The sequence below is a fragment of the Chiloscyllium plagiosum genome, unplaced genomic scaffold (genome assembly GCF_037043375.1).
Source record: "Chiloscyllium plagiosum isolate Xiang-an unplaced genomic scaffold, Cpla_swu_hap1 HiC_scaffold_40, whole genome shotgun sequence".
In the NCBI taxonomy this organism is placed as follows: Eukaryota; Metazoa; Chordata; class Chondrichthyes; order Orectolobiformes; family Hemiscylliidae; genus Chiloscyllium; species Chiloscyllium plagiosum.
The window spans coordinates 47374927-47380663 of NW_028270178.1; positions in this window are offsets into that span (position 1 = coordinate 47374927).

Here is a 5737-nt window from a genome sequence, read left to right on the forward strand (position 1 = left end):
CATGTAGACATAACTGATAGTAGACAATGAAAGAGACTGTTGGAGGTAGAGGCTCCTCTCCAACAATGAAGTCCCAAGTTATGCGAGAGCGCAGCACATCATGGGAAAAAAAAAGAAACAGAACTGCTGCATTTGTAACAATCTTCATCCAGAAGGGCTGAGCAGATGATTCATTCCGGCCTCTTCCTGTCGACCCCAGCAGCAGAAACCCCAATTTTCAGACAATGAGATTCACTCCACACAATGTCAAAAAAAAAAGGACTGGAGACACTGGAAGCCGTGATTTAACTCCAGAGATTCAAAAATCTTCAACCAGGCTGTTCCATTCCAGGCGGAAAACTGGCATCTCCAAACAATGTGATAAATGGCCCATGTTTGTCCTGTAAACAAAAAGCAGAGCATTGCAGCCAGCCACTGAGCCATGGGTGTACGGTCTACCATGTAAATGTGAAGAAAGGTGCCAGCAATAATGTGATAAATCAGTAATAACGTGTTCAGTGGCATTCCGTTAGTGCTCCATTAGGTTCACTCAAACCCTGACCCTATTTAAACATTAGTTCAAAAGGATGAAATTCCAAAGGGGCAGTGAACGCTACCCGTAACATCGTGACATCATATACCAGTGTGTGACAATATCAGTCTGAGGAAAATTACACTTAGTTGGAAATGGGGGAAGTCGTCCCCTGTTTGTATTTATTACCAGCAAAAAAGTAATGTTGTCAGTGTCACTAATTCAAACTCCAGGACAGCTCTGCAGCCATTCCTCCGGAAAGAGGCTGTTCGAGTCTCAAACATTTTCAGCAGCTGCAATGACCCTCTCTCCATCCAAAAGTCAGAAGTGGGAATGTTCATTGATTACACCATTCCACTGATACTGAAATTGTCCATGTGTCACAAGACCTGGAAAATATCCAGCTTTAATCTCATAGATGACAGATAGTATTCAGAGAATACAATTGAGAGACAAATTCATAAATAACGAATCAAATATCCTTCCTTGATATTCAATTTGGTGCTTATTAGCATCCTGGGTTATATCACTGACGTTTCTTTCAAGAGCATGTCAGAGGCTCTGAATTCTGCAATGTGTAACTCACCTGCTGATACCCGAAAGCCTGTCCTCAAAGCCGATGAGGATTACATCCCAGGAATAACACAGGACAAAACCTGTCCATTCGATTGCTTTCACTTCCACAAACATCCATTCCCTCCACCACTGATGCTCAGTACTTCAAATACTACAGTGACTTCAAGATGAACTGTACTTAGGCTTATTAGACAGCACCGTATAAACCCTCGGTCTACAAGGACAAAGGCAGCAGGTCCAAGGGAAAATCACCCTTCTGCATGCTCCCTCTTTCTTAGGGTCAGATGTGATGAAGTTGGCTCATGATGTAACTATTCCTATATCCTCAGATTACGAAATCACTCCAGGTGCAACAAGACTTGGCCAAACGCCAGGCTTGGTGTGGCAAATTGGAAGTAACATTTGAGCAAAATAAATATTAGATAATAAGTATTCTAAATAATGTCACCATCGCCATTTGACATCCAACCACAGTCACTTCGCTGAATCGATTAGCATGAACATTCTCAGGTTAATCCAAGATCACACAGCTGATCTGGTTAGAATATCAGATCGGAAGTTAGGAAGCCTGCAGTGAGTAACTTTTCTTCTGTCTTAGGAAAGCCTGTCCACTATCTCTGAGTCTCAAGTCAGGAATATGATAGAAGGCTTTCCATTTACCTGAATGAGGGCAGCTCCAGTAATAATCCAACAGTTTGACACAGTCTGAGAATGAGCAGCCCCGTTGATCGGCTCCAATCCACAATCACTCCCTCTGTCCACCATCCACACTCAGAATCTGCTGTGAATACCATGGTACGCTTTCAACAGTATCTGCCATTCATTGTCACTTCCATCTGGAAAGAAAAGCGCAGCATTTTGGGAAATGAGATCATATTTCAGTTGATTCTCACCTAAATATTGAAGGGACAAAGCCAGACTAAGAGCTGGAGTATTAGTATGACCCAGTCTCATTTTATTAAGCTGAGAACAAACATCATCCAGCTGTAAAGGAAACAATAACAATTAGATAAATCAAAATCAGAGCTGTGGCAGGTATTCTGATCGGAGATTAATGTGGCTCTGAGAAAGCGTGTCCCTTCAAGGCAAAAGTGTCAGGTTGCAAAATCCAGACATTCCTCAAAGTCTACAATTATTCAGGCACAAAATATGCGCTAATGGCTGTCAGTGGTGTGAGGAGGGGTGAGATCCGAAAATAAATTATGAAGGCAACAGTATTTGTGAAAGTATACTGACCAGAGATATCAAGCGATATTTAGCAGTTTCTTTTCATTACAGTAAATTATTAAAGGCATGGATAGTTGGAGAATTTCTCCCAAGGTGGATATATTAATTACTCGGTGTCATAGGTTTTACGTAAAAGGAGGGAAGTCTGAATGGAATTTGAGAAGCACGATTTTATTTTCTGTTCCAGAACATGAAAGTGCCTTGAATGCAATCATAGAAGAAGAAACAAAAACAACGTTTCAGAAATATCTTTACAGATATATGAGTAGGCAGGGAATAAAATGATATCGGAAATTTTATACCTTTCGAAAGGCAGCATGTGTCAGTGCGGGCTTGCTGGGCTGAAGGGCCTGTTCCTGCGCTGTACTGTTCTTAAAGGCAAGATATCAGCATGATGAAGGCCAATTGCTGACTGATTGATTACAAGTGATCGACAGCCACATTGCTTTAGATCTCTCCTCCTTCCCACTGTGCGGTTTACTCAGTTTGGACAATTTGATATGGAAGCCAGAGCTGATAACTGGTGACTCTATCTCCTTGCTCACTCTTGCAGACTTCTATGTTGGAAACAAACGTCTCTGGGAACACCACAAAGACAGAGGCTGCATGCACTCCACACCAAACAAAGCGAGAATATGTCACATAATAATCTCACCATGACATCGCAGCACATATCCAAATCACTGAGAGCATGCTTCTGTACATCAGTGCTGCACTGACAAGTCTCACTGCAATGCTGCTGCAAGGACACTGTGCTGTGGGACACACATCCAGCACTTGGACTGCACTCTGGCTGCTTCCTGTGTGTTCACACATGCTCACTTTTAGCTGTGTTTACCCTCATCCTGCCAACCAGTTGGACACTACTGCCATATTTTCTTGTTGTTTAGTACAGACAGAAAAGAAAACAGGGTACCTGATATCATTCTCCAGTCTATCAAGGTACACAGTGAGTGAGGGGGAGTCATAGATACCAGTCCAGCAGATTGGAAACAGTCAGACGGAGTTTCGTAGTTGTTTGGGTAAGGATCCTTCCCCTGTTCGGGGGTGAGGAGCTAAATGTTGGGTGGCTCCTTCAGTAATGTGAGAATTACCAGAAGTATTAGGGAGATGGAAGTTGTGGATACAGCTATTAGTGCTGGTACAGTGGAAGGAAAGGTGGCGAGGTGTCCTAAATGAGGGAATAGGCAGCACACACACCAGTAGGAGTTGGGGAGAGGGAAGAGAAGAGGTTAGAGGGATACTGAGAGAGCTGCTTCATTTAGAGACAAGTGGAAGAACATGAGCCTTGGTGGCAGGTGGTTGCAGTTTGGGACATAGATTGAAGGCGAGGTCACAAATTGCAGATGGTGGCACTTACCCTGGTGGAGTGGAGAAGGTCATGGACTGCCATTCGGCACTACTGGGCATTCACTCAAGAGGCTGGCACGTCACTGACCCAGCGTTCAATTACAGAAAAAAACTGATAGGGTTTGATATCATGCCCTCCGCTGTCAGTCCTGAAGATGACAATGCTCCTCTTCTGCACCAAGCCATCCACCAGAACCTCAAAGTGGGACGCCAATTTTAACCCCTCTGCCATGTCCAGGGAAATTTAACATTGACAATCCAAGAGTGCAATGACGTTTTAACGGTGCTACCTATTACAGGGAAATCAATTCATTTTCGATGATCCAGGCACTGGCAATTGTCATGAAAAAGAGAACAATCATTGCGCTTGTGTCATTTGAGAGGAAGACCACGCGGGCAGAGAAGGTGGGCAATGTGGTAGATTGCTGATAGTGTCATGACAAAATGCAATTAAAATTGTGAGAAGAAACGCTCCATGAAACTCGATTAAAATGAGAATTGATCAAATCATAAGATGATTTAGGCGTCTGTCTGTCTGTAACAACATAGGGAGATGTGAAATATTGGGAGTTATAAACTTATGGAGTAGGGAGTTACAAAGGAGATTGACATCTTTAATAGATGCTAACACAATTTTTCAGGCTGTTAAAAGATGCCAGAGAAATTTCCTTTGCCTTATACTGGCTATCATTATCCAATCCTTCCTGGATACAGGGATGGTACCCGAGGACTGAGGAATGGTTAACACCGTGACGTCATTTAATGTGGAGCATGGGACTGACTGAATAGTTCGAGGCTGGAACTCTGAGGCGCAGGAAAAACTGTCACTGAGGAAGTTCCAGGGACTCCAGAATAGTCGACCTGGATTTGTTCAAGGAAGATCGTGCGTAATTCATCTGACTCTGTCGGTTCACAGTAGACATGTCACTCGATGTGTCGTACTTGGATGTGGCAAAAGATCACATGGCAGCTTGTTTAAAAAGAGAAATGATCGGGTCCAGGTCAAGGGGGCAACAGCCCAGAGAAGTGCAAGACAAGACATTTCACGACATCAACAATAAAGAGGAATCTACAATAAATGAGAGTGCAATCAGTGTCGGCAGATCCCTGAAAATAGTTGGAGACATCAATAATCTCGTTAAGGCAGCAAATGGTATTATTTCCTCGATCAGCCAAACGTACGATTCTGGTCTGCTTCCTACCAAAGTGATGTTGTGAAAATTGAAAGGGTTCAGAAAAGATATGCAAGATAGTTTAGAGAGTTGGAGTATTCGAGCCTCAAGGAAGGTTGAATAGGCTGCGAATGTGTTCCGTGGATCGTCGGAGACAGAGGGGTGACGTTATAGAGGTTTTTAAAATCATGAGGGGCATAGATGGGGTAAAGAGACAAAGGGCATCTTTTTTCACACAGAGGTGATGCGTGTGTGGATTAAGTTACCAGGGTAGTGGTGTAGACTGGTACAATAACACAATTTCAACATCCAGATCGCAATGTGAATAGGAAAGTTTTGGAGGGTTATTGATCCAATGCTGACATGCGGGACGAGATTAGGCTGAGACATGTGGTCGGCGTGGAGGAGTTCGACTAAAGAGTCCCCTTTCGTGCTGTTCATGTCCATGACATAATGACATTATGAGAGCCGGAACGTATGCTGGGACGGATAAATAATGAGTTCAGTAACAACTTGTGTACGGTGTGCAGTTCTGTCGACCCCATCATATGGAAAGATAGAATTGGACTGCAGAGTGTGCAGACGAGAGTCGTTACACTGTGAATGTGAAAGTTCATTTCTGAGGAAAGATTGGAACGGAGAGTGCTGAGAGCAGACTTGATTCAGGTGCACATATTGTCAGTGGCCTGTGTAGAGAGTCATAGAACATCTTGGTTCTTTGCAGAGAGCAGTTACCAGCAGTTGATATTTAAATGTAATTGGTTGAAATACGAGAGAGATTTTGAGGAAAGATGTTATTTCATCCAGGGTGTGGTAGGTATTTGGAAGTCACACATGGAAGCGGAGTAGAGGCAGAAACTCTCAAAATTTTGTTTTTAAAAAGAGTACTGAGATCTGTACC